The 20,249-nt window shown below is 51.2% G+C and overlaps 1 pseudogene; it reads left to right on the top strand.

Moving 5' to 3' along the window:
* The window catches only part of LOC142260485 (uncharacterized), a 31,118-nt pseudogene extending 13,079 nt beyond the window's left edge, over window positions 1-18,039 (top strand).
* The last annotated feature ends 2,210 nt before the right edge of the window (window positions 18,040-20,249 follow it).

Here is a 20,249-nt window from a genome sequence, read left to right as displayed (position 1 = left end):
CCGAGCACAGCAATGCTGCTCACATAGACCATGGCCAAACCAACCCAAAGCTATGGGAGCAGAGCCCTGCCCCTGACAGTGGCCTGATGCCCCCTCCTGCCTTATGTGCGACCCCTGCAGCCCCTGCTCTGTGAGGAAGGAGACATGGAGCTCCTGAGTGGAGAGGGACTGTCAGAGCCGGGGCCATTGTGTGGAGCAGGGATATGCCGGAGCTCACAGAGAGACCGGGAACAACCGAGGCTGCACTGTCCCCATGAACCTGTGCTCCAGCCACGTGCCACTATCCACATGCAGGGGGGAGCGGCCACTGCTGCAGGGGGGAGCGGCCATTGCTGCGGGGGGGAGCTGCCCTGCGGCCGGTGTATGAGCGGTAGTATCGGCAATCTGTGTCATTGGTGTGAGCGGCTGCTCCGGCCTGAAGCTCCTGTCTGCAGACACAGGAGGCGGCAGCTGCACTCACTGCTCTACGGAAGCCGCACTCAGCCACTCCCGGAGCAGCCCTGGGGGCGGGGCCAGGGTCATGCAGGGCTGATCTGCCGGAACTTCACTGCAAAGAGCCGCCTCCTGATTTCCTGTTCCTCTGCGGCCGGCGCCATTGCTTGTGCAGACACGTGTGTGAGGGTAAGTATTCATACCTGGGTCTGTGTATTTGTGCCTTGTTGTATTACTTGTGTATGTGACCTGGCTGTGTGTGCACGCGCGAATATATGAGGTATATGTGTGTATGTATGTACAGTATATATATATATATATATATATTATAAAAATGGCGTGCGCGCATATGAGGCCTGTATTTGTTTGTTTTGTGTGCGTGCACACACGCATAGGAGGCCTGGCTGTGTGTGTGCGCGCGTGCACACATGAGGCGTGGCTGTGTGTGTGCGCGCTTGTGCACACATATGAGGAGTGGCTGTGTGTGTGCGCGCTTGTGCACACATATGAGGCGTGGCTGTGTGTGTGCGTGCTTGTGCACACATATGAGGCGTGGCTGTGTGTGTGCGCGCTTGTGCACACATATGAGGCGTGGCTGTGTGTGTGCGCGCTTGTGCACACATATGAGGCGTGGCTGTGTGTGTGTGCGCTTGTGCACACATATGAGGCGTGGCTGTGTGTGTGCGCGCTTGTGCACACATATGAGGCGTGGCTGTGTGTGTGCGCGCTTGTGCACACATATGAGGCGTGGCTGTGTGTGTGCGCGCTTGTGCACACATATGAGGCGTGGCTGTGTGTGTGCGCGCTTGTGCACACATATGAGGCGTGGCTGTGTGTGCGCGCTTGTGCACACATATGAGGCGTGGCTGTGTGTGTGCGCGCTTGTGCACACATATGAGGCGTGGCTGTGTGTGTGCGCGCGCTTGTGCACACATATGAGGCGTGGCTGTGTGTGTGCGCGCGCTTGTGCACACATATGAGGCGTGGCTGTGTGTGTGCGCGCGCTTGTGCACACATATGAGGCGTGGCTGTGTGTGTGCGCGCGCTTGTGCACACATATGAGGCGTGGCTGTGTGTGTGCGCGCGCTTGTGCACACATATGAGGCGTGGCTGTGTGTGTGCGCGCGCTTGTGCACACATATGAGGCGTGGCTGTGTGTGTGCGCGCGCTTGTGCACACATATGAGGCGTGGCTGTGTGTGTGCGCGCGCTTGTGCACACATATGAGGCGTGGCTGTGTGTGTGCGCGCGCTTGTGCACACATATGAGGCGTGGCTGTGTGTGTGCGCGCGCTTGTGCACACATATGAGGCGTGGCTGTGTGTGTGCGCGCGCTTGTGCACACATATGAGGCGTGGCTGTGTGTGTGCGCGCGCTTGTGCACACATATGAGGCGTGGCTGTGTGTGTGCGCGCGCTTGTGCACACATATGAGGCGTGGCTGTGTGTGTGCGCGCGCTTGTGCACACATATGAGGCGTGGCTGTGTGTGTGCGCGCGCTTGTGCACACATATGAGGCGTGGCTGTGTGTGTGCGCGCGCTTGTGCACACATATGAGGCGTGGCTGTGTGTGTGCGCGCGCTTGTGCACACATATGAGGCGTGGCTGTGTGTGTGCGCGCGCTTGTGCACACATATGAGGCGTGGCTGTGTGTGTGCGCGCGCTTGTGCACACATATGAGGCGTGGCTGTGTGTGTGCGCGCGCTTGTGCACACATATGAGGCGTGGCTGTGTGTGTGCGCGCGCTTGTGCACACATATGAGGCGTGGCTGTGTGTGTGCGCGCGCTTGTGCACACATATGAGGCGTGGCTGTGTGTGTGCGCGCGCTTGTGCACACATATGAGGCGTGGCTGTGTGTGTGCGCGCGCTTGTGCACACATATGAGGCGTGGCTGTGTGTGTGCGCGCGCTTGTGCACACATATGAGGCGTGGCTGTGTGTGTGCGCGCGCTTGTGCACACATATGAGGCGTGGCTGTGTGTGTGCGCGCGCTTGTGCACACATATGAGGCGTGGCTGTGTGTGTGCGCGCGCTTGTGCACACATATGAGGCGTGGCTGTGTGTGTGCGCGCGCTTGTGCACACATATGAGGCGTGGCTGTGTGTGTGCGCGCGCTTGTGCACACATATGAGGCGTGGCTGTGTGTGTGCGCGCGCTTGTGCACACATATGAGGCGTGGCTGTGTGTGTGCGCGCGCTTGTGCACACATATGAGGCGTGGCTGTGTGTGTGCGCGCGCTTGTGCACACACATGAGGCGTGGCTGTGTGTGTGCGCGCGCTTGTGCACACACATGAGGCGTGGCTGTGTGTGTGCGCGCGCTTGTGCACACACATGAGGCGCGGCTGTGTGTGTGCGCGCGCTTGTGCACACACATGAGGCGCGGCTGTGTGTGTGCGCGCGCTTGTGCACACACATGAGGCGCGGCTGTGTGTGTGCGCGCGCTTGTGCACACACATGAGGCGCGGCTGTGTGTGTGCGCGCGCTTGTGCACACACATGAGGCGCGGCTGTGTGTGTGCGCGCGCTTGTGCACACACATGAGGCGCGGCTGTGTGTGTGCGCGCGCTTGTGCACACACATGAGGCGCGCGCTTGTGCACACACACGAGGCGCGGCTGTGTGCGCGCGCGCGCTTGTGCACACACATGAGGCGCGCGCTTGTGCACACACACGAGGCGCGGCTGTGTGCGCGCGCGCGCTTGTGCACACACACGAGGCGCGGCTGTGTGCGCGCGCGCTTGTGCACACACACGAGGCGCGGCTGTGTGCGCGCGCGCTTGTGCACACACACGAGGCGCGGCTGTGTGCGCGCGCGCTTGTGCACACACACGAGGCGCGGCTGTGTGCGCGCGCGCTTGTGCACACACACGAGGCGCGGCTGTGTGCGCGCGCGCTTGTGCACACACACGAGGCGCGGCTGTGTGCGCGCGCGCTTGTGCACACACACGAGGCGCGGCTGTGTGCGCGCGCGCTTGTGCACACACACGAGGCGCGGCTGTGTGCGCGCGCGCTTGTGCACACACACGAGGCGCGGCTGTGTGCGCGCGCGCTTGTGCACACACACGAGGCGCGGCTGTGTGCGCGCGCGCGCTTGTGCACACACACGAGGCGCGGCTGTGTGCGCGCGCGCTTGTGCACACACACGAGGCGCGGCTGTGCGCGCGCGCGCGCTTGTGCACACACACGAGGCGTGGCTGTGCGCGCGCACGCACACATATGAGGCGTGGCTGTGTGTGTGCGCTTGCGCACATATGAGGCGTGGCTGTGTGTGCGCTTGCGCACATATGAGGCGTGGCTGTGTGTGCGCGTGCGCACATATGAGGCGTGGCTGTGTGTGCGCGCGCGCACATATGAGGCGTGGCTGTGTGTGCGCGCGCGCGTGCACACATATGAGGCGTGGCTGTGTGTGTGTGTGCGCGCGCGTGCACACATATGAGGCGTGGCTGTGTGTGTGTGCGCGCGCGTGCACACATATGAGGCGTGGCTGTGTGCGCGCGTGCACACATATGAGGCGTGGCTGTGTGTGTTTGCGCGCGTGCACACATATGAGGCGTGGCTGTGTGTGTGTGCGTGCACACATATGAGGCGTGGCTGTGTGTGCGCGCACACATATGAGGCGTGGCTGTGTGTGCGCGCGCGCGCGCACACATATGAGGCGTGGCTGTGTGTGCGCGCGCGCGCACACATATGAGGCGTGGCTGTGTGTGCGCGCGCGCGCACACATATGAGGCGTGGCTGTGTGTGTGTGCGCGCGCGCGCACACATGAGGCGTGGCTGTGCGCGCGTGCACACACACATGAGGCGTGGCTGTGCGCGCGTGCACACACACATGAGGCGTGGCTGTGCGCGCACACACATGAGGCGTGGCTGTGCGCGCGTGCGCGCACACACATGAGGCGTGGCTGTGCGCGCGTGCGCGCACACACATGAGGCGTGGCTGTGCGCGCGTGCGCGCACACACATGAGGCGTGGCTGTGCGCGCGTGCGCGCACACACATGAGGCGTGGCTGTGCGCGCGTGCGCGCACACACATGAGGCGTGGCTGTGCGCGCGTGCGCGCACACACATGAGGCGTGGCTGTGCGCGCTGTGCGCGCACACACATGAGGCGTGGCTGTGCGCGCGTGCGCGCACACACATGAGGCGTGGCTGTGCGCGCGTGCGCGCACACACATGAGGCGTGGCTGTGCGCGCACACACATGAGGCGTGGCTGTGCGCGCGTGCGCGCACACACATGAGGCGTGGCTGTGCGCGCGTGCGCGCACACACATGAGGCGTGGCTGTGCGCGCGTGCGCGCACACACATGAGGCGTGGCTGTGCGCGCGTGCGCGCACACACATGAGGCGTGGCTGTGCGCGCGTGCGCGCACACACATGAGGCGTGGCTGTGCGCGCGTGCGCGCACACACATGAGGCGTGGCTGTGCGCGCGTGCGCGCACACACATGAGGCGTGGCTGTGCGCGCGTGCGCGCACACACATGAGGCGTGGCTGTGCGCGCGTGCGCGCACACACATGAGGCGTGGCTGTGCGCGCGTGCGCGCACACACATGAGGCGTGGCTGTGCGCGCACACATGAGGCGTGGCTGTGCGCGCGTGCGCGCACACACATGAGGCGTGGCTGTGCGCGCACACATGAGGCGTGGCTGTGCGCGCACACATGAGGCGTGGCTGTGCGCGCGCGCGCGCACACATGAGGCGTGGCTGTGCGCGCGCGCGCGCACACATGAGGCGTGGCTGCGCGCGCGCACACATGAGGCGTGGCTGCGCGCGCGCGCACACATGAGGCGTGGCTGCGCGCGCGCGCGCACACATGAGGCGTGGCTGCGCGCGCGCGCACATGAGGCGTGGCTGCGCGCGCGCGCACATGAGGCGTGGCTGCGCGCGCGCGCACATGAGGCGTGGCTGCGCGCGCGCGCACATGAGGCGTGGCTGCGCGCGCGCGCACATGAGGCGTGGCTGCGCGCGCGCGCACATGAGGCGTGGCTGTGCGCGCACACACACTGTTTTGTCTATTTTATAATGGTCGGGAGTATATATGAATCAACTCTGTGGACAACATGCAATTTCCAGGCAACATGAGGCGTGGCTGTGCGCGCGCGCACACATATGAGGCGTGGCTGTGCGCGCGCTCGCGCGCACACATGAGGCGTGGCTGTGCGCGCGCGCGCGCGCACACATGAGGCGTGGCTGTGCGCGCAGCGCAGCGCACACATGAGGCGTGGCTGTGCGTGCGCGCGCGCACACATGAGGCGTGGCTGCGCGCGCACACATGAGGCGTGGCTGCGCGCGCGCGCACACATGAGGCGTGGCTGCGCGCGCACATGAGGCGTGGCTGCGCGCGCACACACATGAGGCGTGGCTGTGCGCGCGCGCGCACACACATGAGGCGTGGCTGTGCGCGCGCGCGCACACATATGAGGCGTGGCTGTGCGCGCACACACACTGTTTTGTCTATTTTATAATGGTCGGGAGTATATATGAATCAACTCTGTGGACAACATGCAATTTCCAGGCAACATTTTTTTTCCAACACTGTTTTCCGAGCTCTAGACAGATTTCTGTAGTCCCTATGTGACAGCAGACTGCTGAATGGTGATAGAGCGCTGTGCACACTGTCAGGATTCCCCTGTATTCCCAGTGTAGTGATCAGATGTATGCATTTTGCACAGTTATGGTCACGTGTTGAGTAGAGTCCCGGGCACTTCTCTCAGTAGGACACTGATAGACGTGGATGAGAATTTAGTTGGCATTTGACCACAACTATATCATCATTACTTCGGCTTTATCTTTTCAAAAAACTTGTTCCCTCTACTCCCTACATGAAGCAGCCGGAGGTAAATACAACAAGGATTGGCCGCTGCTCATGGGCCGCTGCTGTGTGCTTGACCCCCCCCGGCCAAAATTTGCCAGCCAGCCCCTGCTCACATGTGATGTAATGCTGAAAGAACTGTGGAAACTGTTCCGTAAAAGACTTGCTTAATAAGGACTGGTGATCTCGGTGTCAGTCTACACTGCTGTCTGGTCCTGGCCTGCCAAAGGCAATGGTGACATGCGGTCTGCTAAGAGGCATGACCTACACCACACAAGTCCACGCACCCAGCCAGGGCCACGGTTTTCATGTAGTGTTCGGGGGCGTCTGGAGTCAGTCCCTCATCCGCCCCTACCACCTCGTGCCACCCTACACGTTCTCCAGAGATGTTGTGCTTTCACCTAAGCAGTTGGTGTCATCTATAAAATAGAGCAGATACTCTGCTGCAAAGGCCGAGAATGGAGATAGCGAAGCAACCGGAATTTAAACCCCTTAGATAATATAGCTGAGAGAAGCGGCAGAGGTGTGAGGTGACCTCTGTGAGGCCGGCCTCATTCATCCATGTCTCACAATCTGAGAATGGCTTGTGATGTACAGACTGACCACAAGTCTCCAGACCAGGGCCATCTTAAGGGGAACCTATCACCAGTTTTTTAGCCTATAAACTGCAGCCACCACTAGTGGGCTTTTATATACAACATTCTAACATGCTGTTTATAAGGGCCCAGGCCGCTGTGTAGAACATAAAAATTACTTTATAATACTCACCTAAACCGGTTGCTGCTGTGGATGTGGGTCAAATTGGTGTCTTCATCCTCCGGTGCCGACGCCTCCTCTTTCAGCCATCTTTGTCCTCCATCTTCTGAAGCCGCGGTGCATGACGCGTCCTAAGTCATACAGACTCGCCGGCATTCAGGACCTGAGCAGGGCAGATCAAAGTATTGTAGTGCGCATGCGCGGGACCGGCGAGTGTGGATGACGTAGACGCTTCATGCAGGATTCAGAAGGAGGATGAAGATCGCCGAAAGAGGAGGCGCCACCACCGGAGGACGAAGATGCCCATTTGAGCCACATCCACCATAACGACCGGTTTAGGTGAGTATTATAAAGTGTTTATGTTGTACACAGCGGCCTGGACTCTTATATACAGAATTCTAACATGCTGTATATAAGAGCCCACTGGTGGTGGCCGCATCTTATAGGTAAAAAACCGGTGACAGGTTCCCTTTAACAGCATTTTGGGTCCCTGGGCAAACCACTGTGCTGGGACCTCTACGACAACCACTTACAGGAATAAAAAGTAAATGGCGATAATATTAAATATATTTATTTTATTGGCACATCAACAAAACTGGTGTGAGCACATTAAAAACATTGAAGTGATCAACATGATAAACACCTGAACAATACATAAGGCTCGAAAAACACAATCCTCAGTAAGTCATACATTATATGGCACACTATGGAGGTATGGATTTTGTTTTCAGAGAATTTCTTTCTTATTGCCTTGAATTCAATGGTCTTCAGGATGTCACTTTCCATGCACATGAGGAAAGCCAGTGGAAACGGTGATTACGAAGCAGATTTTTTAGAAGTTTCAGTTTTGAAAAAGTACGTTCTCCAGTAGAGTTGGTCACCGTCAAGCACATGAACTATCTGAATGCAATTTCAACATTTGGGAATTCAGATTTCAATTTTTTTTAGTCCTATGCAGGAAATGTAGCGCCCCTGAACTACTCAGGGCACTACTAGGTACTGCATCCTCACCTGGATGCAGGGCCTACCCCCAGGGACCTGGAACACCAGTGCCAGTAACATCTGCACACACACAAAATCCCAGTTTCCACTCCACACCAAGGGTAATTGGCTAGTCAGACACCACAGGGATGACCACCTAGAGAGCGGAGCCAGTCCAGGGGACTAGACAGCCTGGTGGGAGGGAACAGTCAGTCAAGTCAGGAGAGTGAAAGTGAATGGAAGTGCCTCAAGCTGGGTCGTGCAATGGTGACCCGAGGGTACAGGAGAGTAGTTGCCAGGATAGGTACACCCAAGTACCACTGGAACCAGAGCACCGATGGGGCACAGGGTCCTAGGTCAGGCACCATCTTCACGCGGCCTGGCAAATACCTGCACAATGAGGGGACCTTCACTGACCCACAGATCCGGGGGTATCGGCAGTAACAAGCGGATCAGGGTTCGGGACCACGGACCAACCTTACAGGGTCCACAATGCCCACCATACGTACGAGGTGACTGCCAAAAGACAGTTGGGACTCAGACTTCATGCTACGGGGACCCAACCACACTGAGGGTGCTGGGGACAGAGCAACTGAGTCATCAAACGAACTACAGGGACCTGAACCAGCCGTCCAAGGGTCCAGAGTGAGTAAAACTGTTAACTTACAAATACTCCCCATTATAAAGCGTCCCCAAGGTCACGGAACCGGGCAACGGCCAGTATTCTCCCGTGACACAGTATCCCCGTAAATATACGGGCCGGGAGTACCCCATAGCCCTGGGCGACACAGAAGAGTCTCACAATTTTCATCTTGAGCCATGTAGTGCTTGAGATGTTCACATTCATTTAAAGTGAACCTGTCGGGTGCAATATGCACCCAGAACCACGAGCAGTTCTGTGTCTGCGGTGAACGCTGAGCTGATTGTGCACTAGACCTTTCTGAAGCTTAATTGTGTCTAGCAATGACCATCTATGAAGCTAATATTGATGCCACCTGAGTAAAAAAAGCAGTTTGAACTATTACATGAGGTACAGTGCCTTACAAAAGTATTCCCCCCCCCCTTGAATTGTTCAACCTTTCCCCACATTTCAGGCTTCAAACAGAATGGTAAAAATTTTAAATTTTATGGTGAAGAATCAACAACAAGTGGGACACAATGAAGTTGAATATTGCTTATTTTACATTTTTTGTAAAAAATAGAAAACTGAAAATTAGGGCGTGCAATATTATTCGGCCCCTTTAAGTTAATACTTTGTAGTGCCACCTTTTTTGCGATTACAGCTGCAGACGCTTTGGGTATGTGTATCAGTTTTGCACATCGAGAGACTGAAAATCTCGCCCATTCTTCCTTTGTAAATAGCTGGAGCTGAGTGAGGTTGGATGGAGAGCGTTTGTGAACAGCAGTTTTCAGCTCTTTCTACAGATTCTCGATTGGGTTCAGGTCTGGACTGTGACTTGGCCATTCTAAAGGCCCTGTCACACACAGAGAGAAATCTGCGGCAGATCTGTGGTTGCAGTGAAATTGTGGACAATCAGTGCCAGGTTTGTGGCTGTGTACAAATGGAACAATATGTCCATGATTTCACTGCAACCACAGATCTGCCAAAGATTTATCTGTGTGTGTGACGGGGCCTTAACACCTGGATACATTTATTTATGAACCATTCCATTTTAGATTTTGCTTTGTTTGGGATCATTGTCTTGTTGGAAGACAAATCTCCGTCCCAGTCTCAGGTCTTTTGTAGACTCAAACAGGTTTACTTTAAATATGGTCCTGTTTTTGTCTCCATCCATCTTCCCATCAATTTTAACCATCTTCCATGTTCCTGCTGAAGCAAAGCAGACCCAAACCATGATGCTGCCACCACCATGTTTGACAGTGGGGATGGTGTGATGAGCTGTGTTGCTTTTATGCCAAACATATTGTTTGGTATTGTGTCCAAAAAGTTCTATTTTGGTTTCAGCTGACCAGAGACCTTCTTCCAAATGTTTGGTGTCTCCCAGGTGGCTTTTGGCAAACTTTAAATGACACTTTTTTTATGGATATCTTTGAGAAATGGCTTTCTTCTTGCCACTCTTCCATAAAGGCCAGATTTGTGCAGTGTACAACTGATTGTTGTCCTATGGACAGACTCTCCCACCTCAGCTGTAGATCTCTGCAGTTCATCCAGAGCGATCATGGGCTTCTTGGCTGCATCTCTGATCAGTCTTCTCCTTGTTTCAGATGAAAGTTTGGATGGACGGCCGGGTCTTGGTAGATTTGCAGTGGTATGATACTCCTTCCATTTCAATATGATCGCTTGCACAGTGCTTCTTGGGATGTTTAAAGTTTTGGAAATCTTTTTGCAACCAAATCCGGCTTTAAACTTTTCCACAACAGTATCACGGACCTGCCTGTTGTGTTCTTTGGTCTTCATGATGCTATCTGCGCCTTAAACAGAACATGAGACATGAGACTATCACAGAGCAGGGGCATTTATACGGATACTTGATGACACACAGGTGGATTATATTTATCATCATCAATCATTTAGGACAACATTGGATCATTCAGAGATCTTCAATGAACTTCTGGAGTGAGTTTGCTGCACTGAAAGTAAAGGGGATGAATAATATTGCATGCCGCAATTTTCAGTTTATTTTTTACAAAAGTTTAAAGGGAACCTGTCGTCATTTTTATGGCCTATAAGCTGCGGCCACCACCACTGGGCTCTTGTATACAGCATTCTAACATGCTGTATATAAGAGCGCAGGCTGTTGTGAGAACATAAAAAAACACTTTATAATATTCACCTAAATCAGTCACTGCGGTGCTGGTTGGCCTGGTGAGTGGCGCCTCCTCTCTCGGCCATCTTGCTCCTCTGTCTTCTGAAGCCTGTGTGCATGACGCTTCCACGTCATACACACTCGCTGACACTGAGGTCCTGCGCAGGCGCACTTTGATCTGCCCTGCTCAGGGCAGATCAAAGTATTGTAGTGCGCCTGTGCAAGGACCTCAGTGGCGGCGAGTGTGTATGACGTGGACCACTTTTTCCACTTTGTAATTGACCAACCTCTCTTCCTTTTGATGTTGTTCTTCTGACTGTCCACCCGTCCTTCGTTATCGGCCTGCGATCCTAACCTCATTGTAGCTCATCTTACTAACAGCAGTTCAGTTATCACATCCCCACATGATTACAAGCTCTATACACATCGCAGGCAAACACTCATTTTATCGGAGATACTTTTATGTCCACAAAATAAAGCTTATATTTATATATAATTTTATGCCAAATTGTCTATATACATGACATTTCAACTTTTTTTTTTTTTTGCATATTTTTACTTTTGAATCAAACTGAGAGTGACCTCTGACATGTCATGTGCTCGACCTTGGCGCCTTTTGAAATGTGGACTTTTTTGAGATGCCTGCGCCTTTTGTGGTTTTTTTTTTCCTGATTAATGAGGTTGGAATACCTTGAGATGCTTAGGAAATAAATCTTAGGAATCATCTTGTGTCTCCTGCATCCTTTTTACCGTATTTCAATCCGTCAAGTATTGAAAGGGTTAAGGTAAATGTCTATTCTGCAGTGATGTAACAGGTAGTTGTAATCTCAGCTGCAGCCACAACCTTCTCCTGTAAATATTCACTTTTCACTCCTCCCTATGCCGGCTATAGCTCATACTTATGCTGACTATGTTGAAGGAGCTCAGCGCTGCATAGCTGTGGTGTTGTTTCAATTGCAGCTGCGAAGTTTACTACTGAAGAAACAAAGGAGTGCTTTTTGTTTGTCTTTTCCCACCTGTTTCTTACCTTCCAGCTGCGCAGGTGGAAGTCATGCATATTTCCTATTTTAAGCTTTCTGCTTATCCACATTGTAGACAGAATGCTGCCAATCAGTGGTCTGGGTGGGGTTATACAGAGCTCAGCATTCAGAAAACTGGTAATGAAGCTGTGCATCAGAAAAAAACGTTTTTAATAAAAAATGCAGGACCCATTAAAGTAAGTGGTGGTGTTTCTATTGCAGCTGCGAAGGTCCCTACTGAAGATACTAAGGAGTGCTTTTGTTGTTTTTCCCCACCCGTTTGTCTCACCTTCCAGCAGCGGAGATAGAAGTCACGTATATTTCCTACAACTCTCCTCAATCATCTCTCGTGTGACCATTGGCAGCCGATATACTCTAAAGTTCTTGTGATATACAACTTAATCTGGTGAGCATACATCCCTTATCTATTCACAATTGTGTTATGGTATCACCGTATTGTGCTTTTCTTGCTTCTTTCTCTCTGTACCCACCACTGATTGGCAGCTTTCAGCTTATGTAGATTGTAGACTGAATGTTGCCAATCAGTGGCCTGGGTGGGGTTATACAGAGCTCAGCATTCAGAAAACTTGTAGCTGTGCAACAGAGGAAACCGTTTTTAATAATAAATGCAGGACCCAGTGAAGTAAGTGACACAACTCTGAAATCAGGGTTTCTGCCCCTACATCACGTTACTCTCACAAGGGGTATTAAACAACTGGTGGCAGATTCCTATTAAGGAGTTAAAGATGCGGTTCACCCATTTTTTTGCTACATCCGTATAACATTGAGAAACAATATTTCTCTCAAGTACGTTCCGTTGGTAATAGTGCCTGTGAGCAGCACTATTGCGGACCGCTGTTTTCCATCGCGTGACCCCTGGGCTCCGTGACCTCGGATCTGGTGATGTCAACTTCCTGTTCACATGACACCACCGCGGCCGGCCCCTATCTCCGTGAGTCACTGGGCTGTGGGTGGCGTTTCCCTGCTCGTCACAGCCCAGCATCGCTCCGGCTTGTTTGCTCTGGAGTGAAAGAGGAGGGAGCAGGGAGATGGACTTTCATGCTGGGCTGTGTGGAGCGGTGCAACGACGCCCACTGCCCAGTCACTCATGGAGACTGCAGCCAGCCTCAGTTGGCGTGACAACACCGGATGCTGGGGGTCATGGAGCCCAGGGGTCACGTGATGGGGTAAGCGGACCACAATAGCGCTGCTAACAGGCACTATTGGCAACACAAGGTATTTGAAAGAAACCTTATTTCTCAACATTATATCGATGTGGCCCATAATGAAAAGGGGTGAACCACCCCTTTAAGTGAATAGGTGTAACTACAACATCGCTAAGTATTATCAGTTTCGTTTCCTCCTTCCCTCAACTATGAGCCACGGTGTCTGCTGATCTGGGGGTGAAGGGTTTAAATGAATGGATGTAACTACAACATTGTTAAATATTGAGTAACATTCACATTCAGTTTCATTTCTTCCTTCTTTCGTCAGCCATGGCGTCTGCTATTCTGAGAGACGAGCTGCTCTGCTCCATCTGTTTATCTAGTTTTAAGGATCCTGTAACGCTGAGATGTGGACACAACTTCTGCCGGGTCTGTATTGATCGTGTGCTGGATACACAGGACGGGTCTGGAGTTTATTCCTGTCCTGAATGCAGAGAAGGGTTTCAGGAGAGGCCGGCGCTGATGAAGAACATAAATCTTCATAATGTCGCAGAACGATTCCTGGTTACTCAGCAAGAACAAGAGATCACCGGGATCTGCTGCACTTACTGTGTGGACTCTCCTGTACCTGCTGTTAGATCCTGTCTACACTGTGAGGCTTCTCTGTGTGAGAAACACCTGAGGGCTCACAGCAAATCACCAGAACACGTCTTATCTGATCCCAGCACTTCTCTGGAGAAAAGGAAATGTTCTGTCCATAAGAAGATCCTGGAATATTACTGCACTGAGGACGCCGCATGTATCTGTGTGTCCTGCAGTTTGATTGGAGAACATAAAGGACATAAAATGGAGTCACTGGATGAGGCCTCAGAGAACAAGAAGAAGAAACTGATAATTGTTCTCCATAAACTGATCACAAAGAGAGTGAAAGCTGTGGAAAGAGTCTGGAGTCTGGAGGAGCAGAGGAGAAAAGCTGAAGAGAAAGCAGCCGGAGAAGCCGAGAGAGTCACTGCCCTGTGTACAGACATCAGGAGACGGGTGGACGACCTGGAGAAGAAGGCCCTGAGTGAGATCTCCAGGCAAGAAAAGGAAGAGTCACTGTCACTGTCTGCTCTGATCCATCAGCTGGAGATAAAGAAGGACGAGCTGTCCAGGAAGATGAGGCACATTGAGGAGCTGTGTAACATGACTGATCCACTGACCGTCTTACAGGAACCAGACACCGGGGACTTGTGTGATCCTGAGGAGGAGGGAGGTGATGAGGACACAGGGGGACATGATAAACAGCTCCATGATGGAGATGACCTGGATGTGGCTGTGATCTCACACACATTACACACATTATGTGAGGTAATATCAGGTATAAGGAGGGGGATCTATGTGGAGGATCCTGCAGACATATTACTGGATGTAAACACAGCTGCTAATAATCTCCTTATATCAGACGACCTGAAAACTGCAACCAGGACACAAAATAACCAGAATCGTCCAGAAACAGCAGAGAGATTCCAGTGTAATAAGGTGATGAGCAGGAGGGGATTTACCTCAGGACGACATCACTGGGATGTGGAGGGCAGTAGATCAGGGGGGTGGATGGTGGGGATGTGTTATCCCAGTATAGACAGGAGGGGAGATCAGTCATTGATTGGAGAGAATAACAAATCCTGGATTTTGTGTAGATTTAATAATCAGTATTCAGTGAAACATGACAGTGAAGAGATCCAGTTACCGGACAAGATCTCCAGTGATAGAGTCAGGATCTGTCTGGATTATGAGGCCGGGCAGTTGTCCTTTTATGAGCTGTGTGACCCCATCAGACACTTACACACCTTCACTGCCGCCTTCTCCGAGCCCCTTCATGCTGTATTATGTGTATTTATGGTATATATTGATGATCACTGTGTAGAGAACTGGGTGAGGATTAGAACATAACAGGAAAGTAACATCAGAAAATTCCTTATTTGTAAAGTAACTTTCATTGTAAACATTTTTCTGAATTTTATGACATAAAATACATTTCCCTCCGGAGCCTCCTGAAATCTTCCTGTGTTTCCTGACACCACTGACCTTAAGAATAGATTTTCCACAGAGATCACTTCTCAGCAGTCTCATTATCAACACAGGAAGGAAATGTAAGGTAACACCTCTGGTATAAAGCTGGAGGAGGATAATGCAGGATCCACCATTGACAATAACTGATGGACACAGCTCCCCCTCCCCGCACAGGGATCTCTGCACAGGACACAGAGCATGCCCACAAGTCCTCTCCAGACGACGGTCTCCTCCATCCATGTGTCTGCTGTGGAGCAAATCTTTGAGTGACATTAACAGGAAATAGCAGCAGCTCAGACAATATGGCCGCCCCCATAATCATGTATAGAAGCTAAAATATAAAAAATTAAAATTAAATGTGAAAATCAATAAGAAAAAGAGAAAACAGATCATATGTAATAATAGCGTCTAATTCTTAATGCAAATTTAGGATTATTCAGACTTAACCGTTTAAAGACAGACAATTTAGAGTTTTGCATTTTCATTTTTTCCTCCCAATTTTCTAATCACCATAACTTTCTTATCTTTCCGTCACCATAGACGTATAAGAGCTTGTGTTTTGTGAGAATAGCTGCAGATTTTGTTGACACCATTCATTTTACCGTATAAAGTTAGGAAAATGGGAAAAAAAATCCAAATGCAGATTGGGCTGATTAATTTCAGATTTATATATACAATTTTGGTTTTTTTTTGTTGTTTTTTTCAATTTTTGAATTCTTTACATTTCTTTATTTTTAACTTAGGAAAAGGAGGGGATTTGAATGTTTGTGGTTTTTTTCCTTTTCTAACATGTTAGGTTTCTTTTTTAACGGCGTTGACCCTGTGATTGCTTGTTCTGTATAGAGCAATGCTCCATTGATGTTGTGTAGTGTAAAAATCACGGCTTATGGCTGAACATCACAGGAAAATCAGCTTGACCAGTATGTGGACTTTACATAGGTCCTCAGCCGTCATGGCAGCCCATCGATGCCTCATGATCATGTTGCGGGAAGGCTAATGGGCAGTCAAACTAACACCTGAGTCGGATCTTGGAGCCTAAATGCTGCTGTTAGTGACTGACCGGAACATTTATCAAGTTACCAGTTTGATTGTTGACTGTTTGCTGCTGTAAAAAGTAATCTGTCAGCAGGTTTTTGTTATGTAATCTGACAGCAGCATACTGTGGGGGCAAAGAGTCTGATTCCAGGGATGTGTCAATTACTGAACTGCTTGTGCAGTTTTGATATAATCCCTGTCTTCACTGCTGTAGATGTAGCAGAACTCGGAATGCTGAGCTCTGTATAACCCCGCCCACACCACTGATTGGCAGTTTCCTGTGTACACTGTATATTGTCAGCAATCTGCCAATCAGTGCTGGGGTCAGGTTTACACAGACTAGCTGGACTAGCCACCACATGAGACCTAATCCTCTAGTGATAATGTCCTGCTGATAAAACACTGATTGAAATTACAGCAAGCTACTGAGCAATTGACACATCCCTGGAATTAAGGGTGCTTTACACGCTGCGATATCGCTAACGAATTATCGTCGGGGTCACGGTGTTTGTGACGCACATCCGGCGCCGTTAGCGACATCGCAGCGTGTGACACATATGAGCGACCTTAAACGGTCGCAAAAGAGACAAAAATCGTTGGTTTTGGAGAGGTCGTCCTAAAACCAAAAATCTTTTTCTGCTTATTAGCGATGTTGTTCCTCGTTCCTGCGGCACCACACATCGCTGTGTGTGACACCGCAGGAGCGACGAACATCTCCCTACCTGCCTCCACCGGCAATGCGGAAGGAAGGAAGGAGGTGGGCGGAATGTTACGTCCCGCTCATCTCCGCCTCTCCGCTTCTATTGGACGCCTGCCGGAGGTGGTTCGCCGGCCAGAGCGACATCACAGGGCAGGTAAGTGCGTGTCACAGGGGTAAGCAAGGTTGTGCGCCACGGGCAGCGATATGCCCGTGTCGCACAACCGACGGGGGCGGGTACGATCGCTTGCGATCTCACTAGCGAGATCGCAGCGTGTAAAGTACCCTTTAGACTTTCTGCCCCTACAACATGCTTCTGTCAGATTAAATAGCAAAAACCTGCTGCCAGATTCCCTTTAAAGACAGATACTGTGGAAAAGAGACAACATGTCCCCTGTGTACAACAGGCTCAGCTCCGGTGTTAATTATTAGACGATATAGATGATATATTCCCCTTAGGAGAGATCTGCTGATGATCAGCCGATCGCTGCTTCCGCTTCCATTTAGTAAATGTTTATCTTGACTGACAACTGGATCCATTTGCTGTTATGATGAGATGGGTTGCTGGTCACAGATCCTGTTATTTTCATCCTGTGTAGTCAGCACATTGAGCACATGAAGGTGGCGCTTTCTGAATATTGAAATCACTAGTAGCATAGCCGAGTACTATGAGGCCGGAGTCACCGCCGCCGGCTCCTGCCTGCCTGTACCCTGATAGCTATATGACTGTAACAGCCGCTACTTTCAGCCATTACGAAGGGGAGATCACGACGTAAAGATTTATACAGCTGTCATTAAAGGAGTTTTCCACTTATAGAAAAGTGATCCCCAATCGTTTCCCAGCATGTAAAATCACAAACGTAGACAGTACTCCCCCCTCCCCCGGTCTAGTGTCAGGTCGCAGCGATGTGCGTTGCAGTCATGGTGTCACCTCTGCAACCGATACGCAGAAACCAAAGCTGCGGTGGAGAACTGGTGCTGAACAGCGGGAGGGCAAGTACTAACTGTATGTTACAGGCTGGGAAACATATTGAAACCAGTTTTCTATAAGTGAAAAACCCCTTAAGTCCAAAAAAATGCTGCATAAATCTTTTAAACATTTAGCTCCCCCTAGTGGTGGCCAGAATTACTGTATATCGTCATACTGTTAAAAAGAATCCTCATAAGCATGTAAGGATCTGACATCAGCTTCTTGTTAATGGTTTCCAGATGGCAAAAACTGAAAATATTTTAACTGTAATAAATAAAAATGACTAATGATAAGACAAATGATTGTATAACTACAGCTAAAACTGCTGATAATAAATGGTATATTATTGCACATTACTGCTGGTGTTTTTATTGTGTGTGCGGCTCGGTGAACTGGGGGCAATTTTATAAAAATGTCTCATTACTACAGGAGTAGTCATCTGGGAGGGGCGGATTCAGGGAAGAAATATATTCACCTAATGTAACCTACAGTGGGATATGATTTCTCTGTACCGTATTTTTCGTTTTATAAGACGCACCCCGAATTTGAAGCAGGAAAATAGGAAAAAAATATTTTTACTGTTAAAATTGGGATCCGTCTTATAATTCTATGCATCTTATATTAGCTCACCAGGGGAGAGCGGCAGTGGTGGCGCAGCTCAGGCAGGTCACAGGAGGCAGGGTCGGTGATGCTGTGGGCTCGGAGGAAGGGGTGTCCCGGCTCAGGAGGGTCAGTGGCACGAGGGTTGGCAATACAGCAGGCTCGTGGGGTGTCACGGCAGCTGGCACCATTGATCTGCTGGTGGGCTGCAGGCTCCGTGGAATCTTCGGCTGTTCACACAATGGAATTCAAGAAAATGGCTGCAGAGCGAGCGCTTGCACAGATTGGCCTCTGCGTCCATTTTCTTGAACTCCATTGTGTCAACTGACAACTCAAAACAGCCAGCAGCCCACTGGCAGATTAATGGTGCCCGCAGCAGCAACACCCCACGAGTCCGCAGTTTCGCTGACTGTCCACTGACCCTCCTGAGCTGCTCCGCTGCAGTGACACCCCCCTCTCCGATCTCTCTGTATCTCCAACCCTGTGACACCAGTGCCGGTAAGGCTAAGTTCACACTTCCGTTGTTTTGCATCAGTCACAATCAGTAGTGTAACTGATGCAACGGATGCGTTGCGTTGCAGATAGTGGCACAACTGATGCTGCAAAAAAGATCAGTTGTGTTTTTCTTTTTTACTGGGTTTTTTTTTACGACCGCCGGGCGATCAGCTGATCGTTCACAATAGCCAGCCACCGGGCGATCAGCTGATCGTTCACAATAGCCAGCCACCAGGCGATCAGCTGATCGTTTTGGCCGCTGGAACTGAATTTACAGTCATCATGGTTTTTTACTGTGCGCATGCTCACAGTAAAAAAACCAATCAGCCGCAGACAAAAAACGTTGCTCCCGCCGGATGGTCAGTCAGTAAACGACTGATCCGTCACGCGGCGGATGCAACACAGTGCCATCAGTCACAATCCGTCGCTAATAGAATTCTATGGGGGAAAAAAAAGGATTCCCGCAAAATATTTTTCAGGATACCGTAATTCCTCAAGGCGACGGATTGTGACTGATGCAAAGCAACAGAAGTGTGAACTTCGCCTATACCATACCCGGATTATAAGACACACCTCCATTCTTCCCCCAGTTTTGGGGGGAAAAAAGTGCGTCTTATAATTCGGAAAGTACGGTATAATATGCAAACAAACATCTAAGAAAACTATGGGCCGGATTCATCATTTGTGATTTCATGAAGCCAATTTTCTTATTTTGTCTTTTTTTGACGAATTTATTTTGCCCCAAAGTTTTCAAAATTTTGCACACAGTTCATGAATTTAGCAGAAAATAAAAATGTTCCATTTATTGCTTTAACTAGTATTTGTGACTAAAAAAAAAGTCACGAAAATGTGTCAAGGGGAAATCTTGTCTAGGAACCAGGGACTAATGCCGGCGTCACACGGTACAATATAACGGGCGATATGTCGTCGGGGTCACGTCGTTAGTGATGCACATTTGGCATCATCAGAGATATCGTACCGTGTGACACCTCCCAACGACTGTGAACGAGCAAAAATACCTTATCGTTGCTCGTTGACACGTCGTTCATTTTCAGAATGTCGGTCCTCCTTCTGTGCTCCGGCTGTTTATCGTTCCCGTGGCAGCACACGTTGCTCCGTGTAACACCTCGGGAACGACGAACACAGCTTACCTGCGTCCTGCCGGCAATGCGGAAGGAAGGAGGTGGGCGGGATGTTACGTCCCGCTCATCTCCGCCCCTCCGCTTCTATTGGCCGGCTTCCGTGTGACATCGCTGTGACTCCAAACGTCCCTCCCCCTTCAGGAAGAGGGTGTTCGCCGCCCACAGCGACGTCGCCTAGGGGGGGTAAGTGCGTGTGACGGGGTTAACTACTTTGTGCGCCACAAGCAACTAATTGCCCGTGACGCACAAACGACGGGGGCGGGTGCGATTGCTTATGCGATTGCACGATTTATCGTCCTGTGTGACGCCGGCATAACGTGAGATGTACC

This window comes from Anomaloglossus baeobatrachus, unplaced genomic scaffold (genome assembly GCF_048569485.1).
Source record: "Anomaloglossus baeobatrachus isolate aAnoBae1 unplaced genomic scaffold, aAnoBae1.hap1 Scaffold_111, whole genome shotgun sequence".
In the NCBI taxonomy this organism is placed as follows: domain Eukaryota; kingdom Metazoa; phylum Chordata; class Amphibia; order Anura; family Aromobatidae; genus Anomaloglossus; species Anomaloglossus baeobatrachus.
This window is presented reverse-complemented; position numbering and strand designations above follow the sequence as displayed.